Raw genomic sequence first — 22,186 nt, 5'->3', positions numbered from 1 at the left:
AAATTATCTGGTCACAATTTTAATATGGCCTTATATCTAACACATTAGTACTACTCCAGTCTCCCAGACCTCTTAATTTAGATTTCATGATTACCCAGTGTCATGTCATGATCATTAGTCACATATTATTGAAATGGGAAAAGATGTGATGTTACTCTCTTCAGTCCATGGCCCAGGGTTAGACAGTACTTAACATTAGGCAAACCTTATTTATCTTTCTAATCACATTGTTTCTCTCTTTGAACACGAGCTGCAAGGCTTCGTTTCCAAACAATCATTAAGAATGAAAGTCAAAAGTTAACATGCATGAAAGGTCAGAAATGATCTCTCTAATTTGTTAATTAATTGGTAATACAATAGAATCAGATACTGAGAAAGTCTGCTTAAGACACAGAGAGCCACTGTTCCAAAGCCACTCCTGTTGGTTTCTGTGGTATAAAACTACGAATCACCTTAAATGAGACAACCTTAAAGTAGATTATGTCTGCAATTTTCTCTAATTCAACTCTAAATTAGAGAAGACATTTTATGAATATATGCTATGCTCAAAGCTAATTGAAAGCAATTATCAAAGTGGCATTTTGTCTGTGACTTTAAGATACATTGTAAGATAATAAATGATTCTCATTATGTAATAAAAAGGTCACATCTTGCCTTAGGCTATGAGTTTTTCAAAAGCAATCTCAGACATTTTCTTTAGCGAACTGCGACTAATACAAGAGCCATCGCTTATTAAATATCAGTTGTCACCTGTGCAGCATCCGCACTAGAGATGAGCATTCCTTTCAGAAAGAAACACCACCTCATTAAAAGCTGAAAAAATATATCTCTGAAAGTGCATACCTGACATTTTCAAGTTAAAATAAATCCCCTTCACTTGTCATTCACTAATAGCAATGAAGCAAAAAAATTAAAAATAAAATAGATGTTTGTCACATGAATCACATCATTAAATCAGTATTAGGACTTTAGGGAAATGAAAATTCATACTCTAGAAAGGCAGAAGTACATTTAAAAAACACAAACGAACAAAAAATCTTTAAATATGTTGGAAGCAGACTACTCTGGAAAGGTACATATTTTCTTAAGTATGAATACATTGCATTTATAAAGGCTGATAGACTAAGCCAGTCCCAAACTCTCTGGATGCTGACATTATTTTATTTTTGCTCTGTATGGTGTGAGAAATGGGTAGCCATCAGTTAAGATGTCAAAATACCCCCTTCTTATGTAGATTAAAAAATGATCTCGACCAAACTTTCCCTTCTTGAATCAGTTTTCTATCACACTGAAAACTAATTGATTGATTTCTATTTTTATTAGTTTGATCTCGGACAATTTCATATATCCTTAATCTTCTTCCCAACTAACTAACATTTCTCTTCATCTCATCCAGTCTACATCTACTTTCAGGTTGTTGTTGTGGTTTTGGTTGTTTTGTGACCCAGTGGGTTCTACATGCACCACTTATGGAGATACAGGTGTGAAGATAGCTGCTGTGGCATCAATAACTCAGCAGCAACTCCCTCAGAGACGACAGTGACCTTCTCTTCATTAGCAGCACTGGGTTGTCATGAGCTCTCTTGTAGGGAAGAGACCAAGCTTCTCTTCCATCTCTGACTTTACTGTCTCAGTCTCTATGCCATTGATTTTTAACACTGACTTCTTTTTTCCTTTATTAGATATTTTTCTTATTTACAACTCTGACTTCTTTAGATGGGATCTCATACAGTTTCATTCATCATTTATTCACTTAATAGAAATTATACCATGCTCCCTTTACTTCAGATATTGCACCAATAAATTAGGATGAATACACAGTATATAACCATTGCTTTCAAGAAATTATAGTACTTTACCAAATAAAAATTAAGAAGCATCTACAATAACATTTTAAGTGCTGAAATAGGGAGCTAAGCAGAAAGGGACTATTTTTCAGTTCTGAAATTGAATTATTTTATGCAAAATGTTATTTTTAAATGAGTACCTAAGGAAGTAGTTATTATAAATTACTTAAATAATGACTCTATCTTCAGATCAAAATAAAGAAAATGAACAAAATAAGAATATAAATTTTGTACTTGTAGTTCAGGGTCTACATCTATTATCAGTTACAATAGGATAGGATCATTTTGGAAAGTGATGTAATTATTGAAATTTTATAAGCAATCTTTCTAGTCACATAAAATCAGTATCAGTTTAGATGAGGTACAGCTAATAGTTTGCATGATGAAAATCAATGAGACTTGTATATTGGACATCATTTGAAAAAAATAAATCTTTGTTCTAATTCTGTTAAAAATAGCATAATATCTCACTCTATGTTTTTGATATTATGAGGCCCTAATGCTCAGATCACATTTTCAGTTTAGAAGTATATGAGCGAGTTTTGTTTATGCAATTATCTATAACCTGTCCTCTTACTTGTTTGCTATTTCCTATGTACAATGTATACAATTTGCTTTTAAAATACAAATTTATTTCTATAAAAACAAAATGAGAAATAATTGGACATATTTTTCTTTTGACCAGAGATATAACAAGGGAGAAACTTCTACTCATAAACTTTCTACCACACATCCGTGCTTTGAGCATAGAGCATCTCATTGGATAATTATGTATTTTTGTACTTAGCTGAAGTAAAAACAATACCATTAAGATGTAGCTTCATGAATACAGAAAAGCATTATTATAAAATGTGAAATATGACAAATACTGTCCTCAAAGGATGGACATTCTAATCTTCTGTAAAACTACAGTGGACAAAAAAAAAAAAAAAAAAAAAAAAAAGGCATTTCTACTGAGCTCGGCATAGGTAAATGTCTGCAATTTTATTACCTAGCAGACCATAGCAGGTGGAACACTGACTAGATGCAGTTTCAAATAGAAAAGCAAAAATGAAACAAAAAAATGAATAAAGGAATTTCCACTGATCCAAGTTTAATGGTGGTAGTATATGACTGTAATTATAGCCCTTGGGAGTCTGAGACAGGAAGATACCCAGGTAGACCCAGTCTAAAATAGAAAATGAAATAGAAAATTCCACATGGAAACTAGGATGGAGGGTGAGAGGGACAAGAACAGCAACATAGAAAAGCGCTCTCTCTCTCTCTCCCTCTCTCCCTCTCTCTCTCTCTCTCTCTCTCTGTGTCTCTCTCTCTCTCTCTCTCTCTTTCTGTCTATCTATCTATCTATCTATCTATCTATCTATCTATCTATCTATCTATCTATCTATCTCTATGTATCTATGTGGAGAGAGATAAAGACAGAGATCAACTCTATAACTGGAAACAACATCCCTCCTAGATACCATATGCTATCAAGTGAAAGACTCACTACCCAGAATGAGTTACTTACTTCTTTTTGTGTTATTGGCCAGTAGGAATTCTAGAGAACCCCAAATGTTATAAATTATTGCCATTGTTCTTGGCTACCTTTGAACCTGATGGTAACTCTGCACATACAGGAGTCATAAATTAGGAATAGACAGAGCACATATATATGTAGTTTCTACATGGCAAGTAAAAATTTTAAAGAACATTAGCAAAATATATAAAGATTCACTAAGATGTATTTTAACAGGTTTTCTGATCAGTTCCTTGTTCACTGTTGGATACTGCTTGGTTCATCCACATTTTTGAGTTGGTCTCAACTAAAAGCCATTTATATGAAAATAAACAGTGGTGTGGAAAAGTATAGAATTGATATGTGATTTCATTAAGTGATAGAAGGAGTTTAGACCTTCCTGGGTTCAGAGCAGAAGGTGAACAGGGTCTCTTCACTTTAGGCCATCATGCTTTCTCTAAAGACTTACTAGTAACCAGGTAAAGTAGGAAAGAACAGAGTTGAGATTTTATGTATTTCCTGACCATTATTTGGCTCAGTTCACTGATAAATGTTTATCTGGTTTTCTGTCACCTAGTGTCAAATACTTCCACCTTTCTTTAATATGAAAAATAAAATTGAACTTCCTTATGGAATCTTTACACCAGCTATCCCCCTTGAGGTTTATCTAAACTCTAAAAGTATTCTGATAGGCCTAAAACAAAGATAGACTTACTTTCTTTAAGGGAATCTTATATTGCTACTGTTTCAATCTTAAACATCTCCAAAGGTATCAGAGGTTTACTTGGTAGCTTATGGTGCTGTTGGGAGTCAGTGGAGCATCAGGAGGTGGGGCCTTGCAGAAGGAAACTAGATTATTGATAGTGTGCTTCTAGGGTGAAATTTAAACACTTGGTCCCTTCTCTCTCTTTTGTCTCTCGGGTGCTTTCTCTGCCTGAAGTTCACTCCATAGTGTTCTGTACCACCACAGACCCAAAGCAACAAGACCAGGTGACTATGAGCTGTAGGTTCTGAAAGTATAAACTTTTCTTCCCTATGAATTATATTTTTTGAATATTTTCTCAAACTGAAAGAAGATTGCTAGTATACCACCTACCTTGAAAAGACTAATTCTTATGATTTTACTTATGATTTACTTATGATTTTACTTAAGATTTTACTTATCTTAGTAAAATCTTATGATTTTACTAATTCTTATGATTTTTCTTATGATTTTATCCATGTTTGATTTTATTCTCTCAACAACCCTAAGATGTGTCAACATTTTTATTTCATACTAAAGGCCAAATAAACTTGGTTCCTGTAATCTGTGTAACACATTAATTTGTAAGTACAAGGGCAGAGTATGAGAACTCCCCGTCCCTGATTTCACCTTGCTAACTCCCTCTCTGTACCTTGCTACTAGCTATTTTCCTGGAAAGCTCCTCCTTTCTGATACCAAACATGCAAAAGTAGGGCATTGTGTGTGTTTGTGTGTGTGTGTTTGGAGCATTGAGTGACACAGGTATTGTGAAGAAGCATTGTCTATTTGCTGGAGTGGAAAACTGTGGCATATGAGTAAATTTGCAATTTGTTCTCATCAGTATCGTTAGGGCCTGGGTGCCAGGTCTGAGAGGCAGGACAATTAGCATGCAGGGCAAGGTAGTGATTCACTCAAAAAGTGAAACAGATTTTGGTTGTGGTAGAGCCAAACTATATTGAGCAAGGGCAGATTCAATAGATGTTAGGGAGGTACAGCCTAAGGAACATACCAATTTGGTTGTGCTGTGGAATGGAAAAGGGGAAGGCACTTACAGGTCTTCTATGCCTTTAAATTTGAATTACCCTGTGTGAAGTAATAGAGCAGAAGGTACTTTTGGCATTGATGACAACTGGGAAGTTGGTGATTTTAGTGTAGAGTGTGACAGTCTGAAGGAGAGGTCCAATGTCTTTGTGGGTATGGTGTTCAGACGGCATATGTGAATTTAGTGTACTCATAATAACATGGGAATAGATTACTGAGGAGACAGCAAGTAGGAAATGTAGATATATTATTTTTAAACAGGAGAATATTTACATTTAATATTTACATTTGAAGAAAGAGAATGACATCCTGTGAAAAGTATACCATAAACCTCCAGAGAAGTAGGTATAAATGATAAAAGCAGTTGCCATCATATAGATTGTCTAATATATCTTCAATGTGGTCTATTCCTTGTCTATTAAGTAGGGTCTAACTTCCAAAGCCCATGCATTTGAAGAACATGCATGCTGAAATTTGTTACAATGGTCTGTATACTATGTATCTTAGCTATTAAAATTGTTTAACCCAATTCTAAATATTTAAATTATGTTTGAGAGCTATATGTTGCAGGATGTTTACACAGATGTCCACATAATTACGTGGCTGGCAAATGTCCACATTTCCGTGGAGGACTAGATGGTAAATGCTTATGGCTTTTAGCTCTTTTCCTGTAACTTCACACATGGTGATTCAAATTTAGAGGCATAGAAGATGTACAAGCACTTTCCTCCTTTCCACTACACACCCAATTCAAATCACTGTGATCCACAGGCTGTCCCTCCTTGGCATCTCTTGAATCTTCCCTTGCTAAATTCAGTTTGGTACTACCATACAGTCTAAATGGTAAATGCTTGGAGCTGCTACAGTTCACTGTAGTTTTTGGACTATGTGAAAATGAAGGAGAATGACTGTTACAATAAGGCTTTATTTATGGAAGCTGGATTTGAATTTCATAACATTTTCATATTACAAAATATTATTCTTCTTTTGATTTCTTCTTACCTTTTAAAAATGTGAGAACTCTTCTTATATACAGCTATATAAAAAGTAGCCATAATTTGATGACTTTGATGCAATAATGAAAATCCAATGCTAAATTGTGAGTTATAAAATGAAACCTTTTAATTTAAAATTATTCTATATGAAGTGATCAATATTTGAACAAAGAAAATGATTTTTAGCAGTATATCTTTGCTATACTAAGTGTAAACATTCAGAATTTATTTAGTGAAAAATTCTCAATTGGAATGTATGCTAATAGTCTTCAAATTTGGTCATATACACATTGATTAAACTCAGCTTCAGTGAATAATATCTTCAATTTATTATTCATTCTCACGGCTTCGAACTAGTTTGAGCTTAATAATACTATGGTTCTTAAAATGTACCTCAGTAGGTAGCATATTCCTTTATAAATATTCTTTCTGTACCTAGCCAAAATTTTCTCTTCTTGCTTCGTCTCTTTAAAAGTTTATTATCACTGGGTTTATTCATCTGCCTTAGAAGTGAATGGAGTTTTCAGCACAAAGTAAATACCATAAAATATCTGTGTGTGGGGGGGCTTAATTTAGCAATCACCTGGAACATTCAATTTTATTAAGTTTGTATTTGGAATAAGTTTGTATCCTTTCAACAATGGAAACTCCTTTGAATTCAAGCATGCAACAAAGCCACATGATAGTGGGGGTGGGGTAAAGTACCTACAAAATTTTCAGATGTAGAGAGAAGGAAAGAGAGATAAATAAAGAGGAAGAAAGGCAGAGAGCAGGGGGAGAGGGAAGGAGAGATACAGAGGGAGGGAGGTAGTCAGAGGGAGAGGGAGGAGGAGAGGGAAGGAGAGAAAAGAGACAGAGGGGGATGGGGGAAGAGGTGGGAGGAGTAGGGGAGGGGGAGGGGAGAGAGGAAGAGAGAGAAAAGGAGGGAGAGGGAGGGAAGGAGTGAGGGAGAGAGAGAGAGAGAGAGGAGGGAGGGAAGGAGGGAGGGAGAGAGACAGAGACAGAGAGAGAGAGAGAGAGAGAGAGAGAGAGAGAGAGAGAGAGAGAGAGAGAGAGAGAGAAAGGCAAAACCAAAACAGTTTTTTTGAAATCCATTCATTATGATTCCACTTTCTGAAATGATGACAATTTTCAAATTCAATGTCATGTATTTAATAGCATCAAATTCAAAGAAGCCATTGACAGGATTTAAGACAAAATCTAAAAATGTGAGGATGAGATTCTTCCTTGCTGATGCAATTCACAGGAATTTTAAATACATGTAAAAATAAAAGAAGCACTTTTTTCCTCCTGATGGCCATGAGCCATTTGGCTATGCTGAAGGAGAAATAGGTATATATCTGAATTTGGAATTTTTTTTTATTCTTCATTCATAAAGTATTTGTGGTCTTAATTGGTTTCTAGGAAGGTCAAAGACACTTTTGACTCATTTTTACTATTCCTGTGTCTCCAGTAAGAAATTAAATTGACATGTTTATTCCTTGCATGAACAAGTGTTGGATCTTATGTGAAAACACTACCAACAACTGGAAAAAGAGAAGAACATAAAACTACTCCCTCCTGAGTGTAATAAAAATATACACACAACTCACCTTTTATGAATTATACTTCACTTCAAATTCCTTATATGACTCCTTTTATCTAGTATAGCATTAAGAAAGTGAACTTAAAGACATAAAGCAAGTGTTTGAGCTTGCCTCTGCCCCAACCAGTTTTCAGATTCTGCTCAAAGACGTCATGAATTTGATGCTGAGTCATAACCTGTCCCAGGAGGATAACCAGCAAATATCACTTGATATGGATGCTCATATATGATTTACAAAGGGTAGCTATTATTTTTTTGATAAAAATTTATTCATAATTTTAATGTAATCACGTGTTTCCTGGTGAAAAGAACACATTTGGCTAACTTTTCTATCTGAGATACAACTATTCAAATTCCTTGGACGTCACCGAGGTACTGCAATAGTACTGTCACTTTGTTTTACTCTAATTCTGGTGGCATCCCTGTCCTTTGCCAGGTTCCCCTTTTAGCCAAAGAAATACTGAAAAAAAAATACAATTATGGGGAATTTGTTAATCATTAAAAGCAAAGTTTTAAACCATGGGTGTCCGGATTCTAAACTGAGCCATACACTAGTCTATCATGGCAATGATGAGAAAAACTTGGCCTTTGTGTTAAGGTGTGTTAAGTGTTAGGTTAAGCCTAAGTATTGAGGCTCTTCCATGTTGACATCATAGCCATTACAGAATTTTCGTTAAATGATGTCATGATAGTTGACATTGTGAACAGTGTGTCCAAGGCATTGGTGAGTAAGCACACTTTAGTTAAGTAAACAGAAAAGTACTTGAAAGTTTTTCAGATTCCTCCATTTCTATGAGTTGTTCCATCATTTATTCAGTTGCTCAAGATGACTCACAAATGTAACTCATCATTAAGTGACATGTTTTTCTAATCCCTCAGACAGTTTACTACTAAATGAGGAGGATTTTCTTTGTTTAGGACTATGCTCTTTCAGAAGTCTTCTAACACTGCTCCTCTTCAAGAGCAATCCCTGACCATAGAAGAGTCCTGCCACCATCATTTCAGTTTGCATCCCTCTTGCTCAAACACTTGCTTAGTTCAATATGGTTGAACTAAGAATCCTTTCTATGGGCTTCAAGGCCCTGCTGAGTCACAGGAATCACTTCACTGAAGCACTTGCTTTGCTTACAGCTCTTTTCTTTCAGCTCAACTTCTGTCTTGCCCTGGCTCAGATCCCGCAGGCTATATACACTCGCACAGGCTGCTTTTCTCAATAGGGCTCTTTCCTTTGGGCTTGTTTATTTACTAGTCATCTTTTAATGTCCATTTTGCTTTGAAATTTTTGAAAGCTTTCCTGGTCTTCTTTGGCTACAGTTCTCTTTCTCTCTCTGTCTCTGTCTGTCTCTGTCTCTGTCTCTCTTTCTCTCTCTCTCTCTCTTTCTCTCTCTCTCTCTCTGTATGTGTGGCATGTCTCCCTCCCCCTCTCCTCTCTTCCATCCTTTTTCCCTTCCCTCCATTCCCTCTTTTCCTTCTTAGCTCCTCCCTCCATAATTGCATTTCTTTCAATCTTTCTATCTTTCTTTTTTCTTTTTCGTTTTTTCGATACTTTCATTTAGGTTTATATCCAAGAGTATATAGACCCAGTTGTTCTATTACACTGTCTCAGAATTACAGTCCAACAGTATATATTTTAGCCAATTGAACTACTCCAGGTACCTTCATTCACAGATGTTATTTCATAATAAAATTATAAAATTTTGTGTTTGTGTATTTATGATGAGTACATTACACTCACTTCAGAAATCATGTCATGAAATTTTCCCTTTTCATTGTAAAACTATAAGGAAAAAATATAAGCACCTTCATAATAGCATCATCACTAGAGTGTTATCTCTATTATTAACATGATATTCATTAATAAACACTTGACAAATGAACACTTAAGTAAATCACTGATTTTTTTTAACTTGGTTTCGATAAATTAATTGAAGATTCTTATTAATTTATATTTAATAAGTTGAACACCATTATCTCTTTTTTGTTTGCTTGTTTGTTTGTTTTGTTTTGTTTTTCAAGACAGGGTTTTTTGTGTATCTCTGGCTGTCTTGGAACTCACTCTGTAGACCAAGCTGGCTTCGAACTCAGAAATCTGCTTGCTTCTGCCTCCCAAGTGCTGAGGTTAAAGGTGTGCGCAACCACTGCCCGGCATGAACATCATTATCTTAATTAAGGGTTCCATTACTGAGGTAAAATGACATATCCAAAATCAATTTTGGGGAAGGAAAGGGTTCATTTCATTTTCCAGCCTTACTGTATCATCTAGGGAAGTCAGGACAGGGACCCAGGAAAGGCATCTGGAGTCAGGAACTGTGGCAGAGCCTGTGGAAGAATGTGCTTGCTGGCTTGCTCCTCTTGGCCTGCTCAGTTTGCCTGCTTAGACCATCTAGGACCACCTGCACAGGGTGGTAAAACCCACATTGTTCTGGTAATTCCAACATCAATCATGCCAGTATCCCATGAATTAAAAATACCAGTACTCCAACAGGCAAATCTTTTAGAAGGGTATTTTCTTATTTAAGATTCCCTCTTCCCGAATATGTCTGTTTCAGCCACTTTGACACAACCAAATAGCACTATTGTTCAATAATATTCATTTTGTTTTCTTGACAGAAGTGTAAGGATGATGTGGTTAATGCATGAACACTGAACTTTCTGTCACCTCAAATGAAACCTGTGATACTGTGTTCAGCATTTTCAAATAAATAGAAACAGTAAATTATTAATTTCTCTGAAGGTTACTTTTATTAAGGGTTGTTAAGTTTACTTTTTATTTGAATTGAATAAGGTAGTTTTGAAATACTAGCTCTTTATTTGGTATCAATGCAGTTGATTAGCTCTTTATAAAAAACTTGCAATGTATTAGCTTAATTCCTAATCTTAATACATGAAATCAAAGCAAATAGAGCAGCATTGAAATGCGCAAATGTGAGACAACAACCAGGCACAGATCTGGTGATACATCTGAATATGATCTCTAATTATGGGAAGAATTCAGTACTTATGCATTTGTTTAATGATACCCATTCACTAAAGTAATGTCTCTAATCTGACCCAGTCTAGAGGGAAACAATAGAATTTGACCTACATCCAAGTTTTGGTTCTATTGAGAGCTGATGCATCACTCATATCTGTCCTCTCTCCCTTCACACTCTACTGTATCTAGAATTCTCTTATTACATGCAGCTCTTTTTCTTTTAGGAATTGCAGTCTTTATCAACATTGTACATTTATAAAGTATTACACAATGAGTACATTTCTCATTATGTTTCCTGTTTTTCCATATTTTGTCCTGTTGATTTTTCCAATACTTATTGAAAAGTATAAATAAGAGAGATTATTATTTTTAGCTAAATGAAACTAATTTCCAACACTGAAACTGAACATATTTAAACTGAACATATTAAGGCAAAGATCTAGAGACAGGTAATTGTAATTATAAACAGAATTTGCAATAACTTCAAAATATAATAGGGCAATAAAAATTCTTTAAAATGTTTTCCTGGACTCACAATCACATTTAATCAGTTTGGCATTAATTAAGCTCTAATAACAGAGTTAGTATCTTTCCTAAGTAGTGTTATCCAATTCCCCTTCATCCAGTTTGAACAGTGCACATGACAGTGTCATCATCATTTTAAAACATACTGAGAAAATGACAGAGCTGCAAAATTAAAATAAATGATTAATGGTATTTTTTTCATTCTTTATACTAATAGGTATTACTGGGCTTTTAAATTAATAGAGCTGTCAAGCAATGAACCAAAATGGAAATTATATATTCCAGAAACACCTAAAGATGACACTTAGGAATATTTTAAATCTTAATGAGGAGGCACAATTGTTTTGTTCCCCTGTAACCACCACAAATTAATTGGAAATTAGTTACAACCAATGCCTTTATACCCAACCACCCCAAATGAAGAGACTAGGGCTTTATGCCTTATTATTCTTGTTTGGGGGCCAGAACGCAATAGGCAGTAAATTGCATTGTCAATTACAAAACAAAACAAAAAAAGAACAACTGTTGTGAAATTAGGAAAAATGATTCACAGGTAAACAGAACTAATTAATGCATAAGTAACAAGGGAAAACATAAAATAATGCCCAGCTAAACACTAACTTGTCAGTCTTTGAAAAAAATTTAAGTTTAGAAATGTAAATTTATGCAAACTCTTTACCAATTAAGGCTTAGGTAAAGAATGTTTGTACTGTATTTAATCACTTTTGCAGCAGTATTTCTATTAATGCCTTAGAATAGTTAGTCCTCCCATAAAAGCAGCACACTGCTTGTTCAAATGTATTTCATGTTAATTATATATTCTTCCTAGTATAAAAAGACTGATGCTCACTAAATAGCAAAATATTGTATTTCTTTTAGTAGGGAGTTATCACTACTGTATTTAAATATTAGGCACAATGTCATTTATTTTGTGATTTTGATATGTATATATGCATTTATTCATTTACTTATTTTCTTGACAGTGTCATAAATGTATATGAAGATTTTTGCCTCCTACCATCACCATGCATCAGTGGCTATACCACTCAACAAACTGAGATCTTTCTCTTCCTCTAGCCTGTTGGTAGTAAGAGAAATGTGTATAGGCCCAGTCCAATTTCTAGGCACATCAAAAATATTCACTATTTGCATTTTTTACTTATAATGTATGGATTATTCATTTTCATTCACAGCTAAAAATATATTTGCTCCTTGCTGGATCTCTTCCACCCCCTTCTAAAGTAAGCCATTAGAACCACACATGATTCTCTAAAACTAGTGTCTGTCAACTTAGGGAGTGTTAAGTTACAGGAGCTATATAACTTTTAGTGGGAAAATAATATTCATAACAAACTCTTCCAACATTTTTTACTAGAAAAAAATCAGCTTGGTACGTCAAACACTACTTAATAGTATTTAAAGTTAATCAATTTAGTGTAAGGCAATGATGAGATTCAAGTTAGGCAAATTTACTGAAAACTTTTATATCACTACTGTATTCTTAATAAATTCTGATGTAATTTTCTTTTTAGGTTATTATAAAGAATATTCTGTCTTATTGGGATATACTGTCATTTTTCAGTGAGTCCATATGTAAATTCTAATGGAAAACAACAGCGAAAACAACACTACTCCGTTTTCTGAATACTGTGTCCAAATCTTAAATCTATGTCAGACTTTGTCTGATCATAAAGTCATATGGGTTTATGTCTCCAATACTATCTAAGATTATGGACAAGTTACTTTAAACATGAAACAGAATGAAGTCAGGCATGGTAGTACACATCTTTAATCCAAGCATCCAGTAAGTCCAGGGAAGATGATATCTATAAATTCAAGGACAGTCTGGTTTTACATAATAAGTTCTAGGATAGTCAGGGCTATGTGAAAAGATCCTGTCTCATACAAAAGAAAAAAACAAAGTACAAAATCCCTCAAACCCCAACCAACAAAACACCTAGAAAGAAATTTTAACTGCATTAAATACAATTCATAACTTATACCATGAAGCCCTTACTGCTTCTTTGTTTGTATTACTAAGTACAATCAGTAATAATCTCAATAACCTTCCAGTATTTATTTGTTATCTGTAGGTACTGGTGTCAGATAAGAATGTTTGAGGCTAGAGAGATGGCCCAGAGGTTAAGAGCACTGACTGTTCTTCCATAGGACTCAGGTTCAAGTCCCAGAATCCACACAGCAGCTCACAACCGTCTTCAATTCCAGTTTCAAGAATGTGTCACCTTCACAAAAATGTACATGGAAGCAGAAGACCAATGTAAATAAAATTTAAAAATAATTCATTTAAAAATTATAAGGAAATAACTTTAAGAAGCTGAAGTAACTTTGACATCCAGATGACCTGGATATGACAGAAGATGAGACATTGGGCTCTGGCCCTTCTTCATTTTCTTCCAGTGGGATATAGAGACACACTTTACTTCCAAAGTAGCTTTTCCTTGCAGAAGTTCCATAAAACGTTGCTTTCAAGGAGTGAAAAGTATTTTTAACTTCTGACTGCATGCAATTTCTGCTAAAGTGCAAGAAAAGTTGACTATTTCAGTTGCAGATGCCAGCTTGCTCAAAATAACATTTAAAATAGTAAAACCTAGAATGGTTTTTAAATAAAAACTGATGAAAAGTTGTTAACAAAATGGCCGAGATTCTGTCAAGCCTTTCTTAGAATTTCAGACTTGTCTTTAGTCCTCAGGCTTGCGAGTCAGTGAACTTAACCAGGAGACCCAACATTATATTTCAAAAACAAACAAACAACAAACAAACAAACAAACTCCCCCAAAAACCAAAAACTAAAGAAAACATATCTAGTTGTAGTTTTGGTGCTCAAATTTGTCCTGTTCTCATCTTCTGTCCTAAATTGTTCTGTGTATTATTATTTTGGCTGAAGGAGCATATTGGTGAAAACTTATTTGTGTTGGGGTTGACTTTAAGAATATCTGGTGTTTATTTAAAAAACAAAAACAAAAAACTAAGAATGTGTCTCAGTTAGTAAAGTACTTGGCTAGCATGCATGAAACACTGGGTGTGATGAGCACACAAGACATATAGCTGGATTTAGTAGCACACTCATGTACTCTCAGCTGTTGAGTGGAGAATTCAAGGTCATTCTTGACTACATAGTCAAATGAAAACAAGCCTGGTTACAGTTCCATGTTTAAGTAAAAAAAAAAAAAAAAAGGAAAGAAAGAATGAAAGTCAAAAGCAATATATAATATATACACATAAACTATAACAGGTACTATTATGTTTTCTAATATGCTATATGAAATGCCTATTTACATGATATTCTCAAATAGAGAGCAATTTCACACCTCTCAATTTTGTGTGGGCAAATGACTTTGAGAAGGTCATTAAAACAACCCCTTCTTAAAATGGTTTGTGCCAAGAAGTGCTTGCAGACAGGAGCCTGATATAGCTGTCTCCTGAGAGGCTCTGCTAGAGCCTGGCAAATACAAATGCAGATGCTTACAGCCAACCATTGGACTGAGCAGGGGTCCCCAATGGAGGAGTTAGAGAAAGAGGAGCTGAAGGAGTTTGCAACCCAATAGGAAGAATATAAATATGAACCAAACAGACCCCCCCAGAGCTCCTAGGGACTAAACCACCAACCAAAGAGTACACATAGAGGGACCCATGGCTCCAGCTGCACATGTTGCAGAGGATGGCCTTGTCAGGCATCAGTGGGAGGAGAGGCCCTTGGTCCTAGGAAGACTTGATACCCCAGTGTAGTGGAATGCCAGGGCAGGATGGCATGAGTGGGTGAACAGGTGGGTAAGCACCATCATAGAAGCAGGGGAAGGGAAGATGGGGCAGGGTGTTTCTGGAGGGGATACTGGGAAAGGAGATAACATTTGAAATGTAAGTAAATAAAATATCCAATAAAAAAATGGCTTATGTCAACACCCTGCTTCAGGGCAAAGTATGTGTGTGGCAGGGCATTATCCTGGACTGCCTGTCTATTGTGTAACCACACTTTTTTCCTCATGAGCTATATGCAGAAAAACTTTCAGAGCATGCCATTTTCTCTTTTGACCCTTCAATTCTTCAGCAAATAAGGGTAAGGTGCATAAGACATAGTAGCATAAAAAACATGTTTCGAAAGTCCTGTAATTGCCTAATAACCTTCAATAGCACTAAGCCAGAAAGCCACAGCCTAAAAGTCTTCTTTATTCTCTCATGTCCAACAGTCATGGAAATGTCTTTATCTATAAAAAAAAATCTTCAAAGAAAAATCCTAAGTTCTTACCTAAATATTACTGACACACAGAAATACCTGACATATTAATGTTTTCTGAATAGGTAAGTGAGAGAGTTAATGTTGTTACCATGAGTTATTTTCATTCAAACAGTGATATAGACACTGGTTTAAATTGCCTACACTCAGGGCTAAGGTGTGGAGAAAAAAAATGAATGAAAAATTTCAAAATGGGTAAGATTTTTAACAGTTTCAATGTATTTATAAGACTTGTTTAGTGGTTCTGTAAGAGATACGGAAGTGGAAAATATATTGTGAAGTTTCCAAGTCAGCAGATGGACACTTGTGGATGATAATATGTTGAGATGATGGAGGGAATTTAAACAGATCTCAAAACAGCCCGAGGCAATAAAAATTGATGCAGAGGGACAGGTTCCCTCCACCATTAAAAATTGAGTCAGAGGCACTACATTGTCCTTGAAAGTACCACAGACCCTGGGCAGAAAAATTGAGGCAGCTCTCAGAATAAGCTCAGAAGCAAACCAGTCAGATCAGGGAAATAACTAAGAGGATTAGTTGGACCCCACCTCTCTTGTTCTTCCTGGCTTGATTCTAAAGACAACAATTTTATTTATAGAAGACATGATGCACATAAAGTACTGATGGAAAGGCCCCTCAGAGGAGGAAATGAGAAACCTTCACATCAGAGAGCAGTGAAGTGCTCGTGCTCCCCCAAACATCCATGCCTCCCATCCTGACCCTTTTTCAGTTGCATGACAGAGACAGCTACCAAAAACTCATAATAGGAGAAACTTTCTCTGATAGAGAAATTATGGCCTCAGAAGAACAAAGAAGAGTTCTGTCTACCGGAATCTCCCACATCCTCAGAGTCGGCTCCATTTTAAGTGTTCAGCATGGCTATTTCTTTTCTTGCCTGTTTGTTTTCTAAAGATAGAAAGAAAGAGGTAGGGGAGTTGGATAGGTAGGGAGGTAAGGAAAATTAGAGAGGAGATTAGTGAGGTAAAACTATGACCAAAATATATTGGGTGAAAAAAAAAAACCTACAAGGTTAGTAAAGGAAACTAAAGCCTTAGGGTTTTAGATAGAGAAGGAACTCAAGAACCCCAAGAGCCAAACATGACAGAAATCAAGAGGATGATGATCTTATAAATCTATTCCATGAAGATATGGAAGGTATGGCCATGCTCACACAAGAGTCAAATTGTTTCTAAGAAACTCCCAGTACCTGGCATGAGAAATCTTCTTTTGGGTTATTGGCTAACATAGTTCAAGAGGCACCCAAAATATAGACTATTGCTGTAATTATTGGGTGCTTCCCAGAGGGGAAGGGAAATACCTCTGTAGAAAGACACTAAACACATTGGACACAGAACTCAGAAGACTTGAGCTGGATCTGAACTAAAAGCCTCCTCACTGAGGTCTAGCTTCTATAATACCAGAAGGTGCTATGGAAAAAGCCAAGAAATCTTTTGGAATCTTTAAAGCAATCATTAGTCCCATGCAGCTGTGATGCCTATGACACACAACAACGGCTAGCACACTGAGATAACCATAAAGGTGGAATCATGGTACTCATACCCTGGCAGTAACCAACACCTGCTTAATTGAACTTAGTGTCCACCCGACAGATTGAGAAGGATGTCTACCACTGAACACCTGACCAGCTCCAGATAACCACCTGTAGTGAGATCCAGGATCCTAGAGGAGAACTCACTCCTGTTACTTTCCTAACTGCATTCTAAATACTTCTTATATTCACAGAGAAATTTAGTTTTCATCCCCTATTAAGGAAAATTCACTTTGCACCAGAGACAGTTATAGAAGACTGCCACTGTGGAGTAACTGGGAGGAGTAGAGGCAATAGAAACTATACTCAGGACATAGTGCATGAGAAAATTTTATTTCCAATAAAGACAAACAAACAAACAAATAAACTACAGTCAAGATTAGGGAAAGATATGCTAATTCCAAATACTGTAAAGCAGCAGGAAGAGGCTACAGTTTGACTGACAGCTTTCTTCGAAACCAGAGAACCTCAAAATAGAAAATGGGATTTCAGGTAAAGCACAAAAGGAGGCTGAAACACCAGGAAATCTGTAAGTACTCCTACAGCACACAGTGGCTGGTCTCAGCCCTGGAAGGATTATTTATTTATTTATTTATTTATTTACTTATTCACTTTACAACCCAATGCCAGCCCCCCTCCTCCCAGTACACTCTGACACAGATCCTAGGGGGAGGACATTTGGGCTAGGGAGTGATCAGGTGTAGGGAGAGCAGGGCAGAGAGAAAGGAAGTCACTTGTGGGCTAGGGATGGGAGTACCTAGAACATATCAGAGACTTGAGATATGGGGAGGACCCAGGCTGACTATGGGGATGACGCTAGCTGATACTCCTAGCATTGGAGTATATGGATCTCACTGCCTATGGGTATATTGATATATGGGAGGCTACTTTCTGTAACCAGTTAGGACACCCAGTAGATGGATAAGAACAGTAGCCCACCCACAAAACCTTTGACGAAAAATGTGACCCACTGCCAAGTTGTTCAAGGATAGAACAGAGACAAAAGAACTGGCCAACCAATGACTGCCCTAAATTGAGACCCATCTCATCGGCAGGAACCAATTCTTGACACTATTAATGATACTTGTTATGCTTTCAGACAGGAATATAGCATAAATGTCCTCTGAGAGGCTCCACCCAACAGCTAACACATATAGATAGATACAGAGACCCACAGCCAAAGATTAGATGGAACTCAGGGGGTCTTGTTGAAGAATTGAAGGAAAGATTGAGGGGCACAAAGAGAACAAAGACTCCACAGGAAGACTAGCAGACAACTTACCTAGACCCTTAGGGGTTCCCAGAGACTGAATCACCAACCAAAGAGTAAGCATGTGCAGGACCTCCTACCCCCACTCTACATAGCAGAAATGTAGCTTCCTCTTCATCCAGGTCCTCCAACAACTGGAGTAAGGGCTGTCCCTGAATCTCTTGCTTGTGTGGATTCTGTTCCTCTAACTGGGCTGTCTTGCCTGGCCTCAGTCAGAGAGGTTGTAGCTAGTCCTGTAGCAGGAAGGTGTGGGAAGGTGATACAGTTGGGGGCTTCACCTTCTTAGAGGAGAAGGCAAGGGGGGAAGATCTGTATGAGGGGCTACTGGGAAGATAATTTAACACTGTGCTAATGATACTGAATTGTACTCAAAGGGGAATAAAGAGACATTAAACTTGGGAATCACAGGAGTTATCACTTCACAAGAGAGGTGCTCAGTTTCCCTTGGAGCAGCGGTGTGATTGATGGCTTTGGTTAAATTGAGAAATATATTTCAATGACCATTATCAAATATTGATTAAAAATGCTATTTGACTAAAGGTGTCCCTCTGTTATAAATGACACAGTTTAGTCACATTGGAAATCAAAATGGAGCAAGCATGTTTCAAGGGCAGAATAAAGAAGGGCTCAGGAGAGCATCCTTTTCTAAATGCTTCTGAGAAGATGATTTGATGGCAGCTATCACTCCTATGAACATTCAGATATAACTTTTGTCATTTCACCACTCAATTATGATCTGTTTATGACTTTCTATTTTCTTCATTATGGAAGAAAGTTTCAGGAACCTTTTCTTGTCCCTAATCATAAAGAAAGCAGTAAGATGATGCCATATTAAAACTCCATGGGCATCATTGTCATATGAAGATGTCACAGGTAAAGACTAATACACAGCTATCCACTATCGGAACTTCATATTCTTTACAGAATACAGTCTCCAGGAAATGTCCAATAAGTACACAACCAGTAACACAGAAGTAGCCAGACAAGTTTAAGCTGTACCACACCAGGAAACAGAAGGATTTAATCTTTAGAGATTGGGAAAGTATTTCTTTCATGATACATTCAAGCTCTTTGCTTTGAGAATATAATGAATAAAGATAACTCAAAATAACTTTAACATGTATTTAGATATGAAAATATGTGAATGAATTGCTAGCCAAACTACATTATGTTCAGTGAAAGAAGATTTAGTAGAAAGCATGTTTTAAAATGCTATACTACCACCAAGAAGTATTTAAGAAATTTATAAATTCAAAGTTTACTTGGTACTGGCATCCAAATTATGCAGGAAGAAGAGTTTTGCATCCTGAGAGTACTGGGAGGACCAAAATGATGGCCCATGACTACAGAGAATTTATGTCTACAAGAAGGGGAAATGACTGTACTTTCAACATAATGTGGTTGGTGCTATCACAGACAGCAGAAATGGAGCTGATGCTTTAGGAAGTGGGGAGGAAGAACATGTGTGTGTGTGTGTGTGTGGGGTGGACTGAAAGGGAAATGCAGGCTCTGTGGAGGAGAAATAGCAAGGGCTGTCCCAAAGAACAAGTTGTGTCCCTTGTAAGGAAAGGAAGAAAAACTTATCCAGAACATTGGAAAGTACATGGAAGAGAGGAAGTAGAAGAAGAAACTACTAAAAAGAAAACTCAATGTGTGTTCATCCAGAAACTCCTGAAAAATTCTAAGTAGAAAGGGTTATGGTAAAACTATGTTTCGAGGTGAACATATTAAAGAGAATTGAAAAGGGGACAAAAGTTGGCATGGGAGCAGGAGCAGGTATAGCCTTTCTCCAGAAGTCAGACAAAGAATGACATTTAATGGGGCAAGTTTAAGATGGTGGTGGTAGCATTGGAGATAAAGGAAAAGATTGCAGACATGGAATTATGTAATTAAGTGGACAAATTTGTTGGTTTAGTTTGGTGTGCAAGAACTCAGATTTCCATCTCTGGAAGAACTGGGTGAGCAATAGATCTACCTGCTCAAAATAATGCAGAAGAGCAAGAATCATTAATATTTGTAAGGGGGAATGTGCAAGAAAGCAGGTAAATGGTGTATTTGGGAGTCCTGTAATCAAGGTTCCTGAAGCTTTACTTAGTCACTTCACACTTGACAAAAATAATCATGGATGGTAGAAGTAGGAAAGCATCTGTGAGGGAGAGAGGAGGCAGAGGGGGCGAGGCAGGGAAGGTGCCAGGATCAGGTGTGGGAGGAGACTGTGGGGGGTGAGAAGGAAAGAGGGTCAGAAAATTGAAGAGAGGTATGTAGCAGTGGGGCATGGGGAACTGGGGGTAGCCACTAGAAAGTTCCAGATGCCAGGGACTCAAGAGGTTCCCAGGACCCAACAAAGGGGAGAGAGAGCCTATAGAGACCACATCCAGTGGACAGGCATGGCCCCCAGTTGATGGATGGAGCCACCCAACCATCTCAAAAATATTAATTCAGAATTGCTCCTGTCAAAAGGAACTGCAGGGATAAAGAATGGAGCAGAGACTAAAGGAAGGACCATCTGGAGACTGTCCCACCTAGGGATCCATCCCATCTGCAGACATAAAACCTGACACTATTGTTGATACCAAGAAAAACTTGCTGACCAGAGTCTGGTATAGCTGTCCCTTGAGAAGCTATGCCAGAGCTCAGCAACTACAGATGCAAATGTATGCAGCCAACCATTAGACTAACTGCTGGGACCCAATGAGGAGTTAGGGGCAGAACTGAAGGAGATGACAGGGTTAGCAATCCCACAGGAAGAACAATAATATCAGCCAACCAGACACCCCCTCCCTGAGCTCTCAGGGACTAAACTGCCAACCAAAAAGTATACATGGAGGAACCCATGACTCTAGCTGCATATGTAGCAGAGGATGGCCTTATCTGCCATCAATGTCAAGGAAGCCCCTTGGTCCTGTGGAGGATCAATGACCCAGTGTAGGGGAATGCTAGGGAGGTGAGGTGGGAGTGGGTAGGTGGGTGGAGGCACCCTCATAGATGCAGGGGGATCAGGGGAGGGTATAGGGGGTTTAACTAGTAAGGTGGATAACATTTGAAATATAAATAAAGTAACCAATAAAATAAAATAAATAAAAGTCTATCAACTACAAAATTGGGGCATGTGAGGTGCACAGATATGAAAGGAAATCTGTGATGGTTACTGCCATGCCCCATCCTACTGTTCTATTCTGTCTTCCTCCACTTCCTGGGCTGCCCTTTGCATTACATGAATGCATGGTTAATAAGGTCAGTATGTTCTGTGTGCTCAGGAGGAAGAAGTTAGAAAGGAAAAAGAGGCTGGAGAGTCCAGCTTATAGGCACCTCTTCCGAACCATCCATGTCAACATGTATTCTTATCTCCTGCTTTAAATATGTTAACTAAAATGATGATGACATTGGTACTAGGCTAAAATCCACTCTTTGTTACTGTTGTAAATACTAACATATTATGAAAACAGGTGTATTTGGCTGTTTCTTAGTAGAAAAATTCAGAAAGTCATAAAAGGAATTATAAAGTATGAATTTAAAAAAATTATTTTTTTTGCTTTTCTTGATATTTGTAATGGAGCTCTGGCACAATTTATAAATAAACATTACTTTGATTTTTTTCTTGACATTACTTAACATTTTTTATTCTGATAAAACATTCAACTTATTTTAATGCCATTTTGATTTCACTGCTGCCAGGAAGATTTTCATTGTTAAACAACTATCACTATAATCCATTTCAATAATCTATAGTATCTTGATTTTATAAAAATTACATTAATTGATTTAAGACTCAAGGCATATGCGTTTTTTGCCCTTCTCCACCATCTATGCAATTCAAAAGAAAACAGACCTTCTGGTTTCTCTAAAATTATAACTAGAGAAACTCCTTCATAAATTGAATATCAGCTTATGGATATTTAAATTTAGCA

General features: G+C 36.8%; 1 protein-coding gene across 6 annotated transcripts in view; it reads right to left on the bottom strand.

Annotated features, from left to right (window-relative positions):
- Nucleotides 1-22,186, bottom strand: part of Dgkb (diacylglycerol kinase beta) — a 716,847-nt gene that overhangs the window by 3,833 nt on the left and 690,828 nt on the right. The window lies entirely within an intron of this gene.

Source organism: Mastomys coucha, unplaced genomic scaffold (genome assembly GCF_008632895.1).
Source record: "Mastomys coucha isolate ucsf_1 unplaced genomic scaffold, UCSF_Mcou_1 pScaffold6, whole genome shotgun sequence".
Taxonomy (NCBI): domain Eukaryota; kingdom Metazoa; phylum Chordata; class Mammalia; order Rodentia; family Muridae; genus Mastomys; species Mastomys coucha.
Note: the sequence above shows the minus strand (reverse complement) of the source record. Positions and strands in the feature narration are given on the sequence as shown.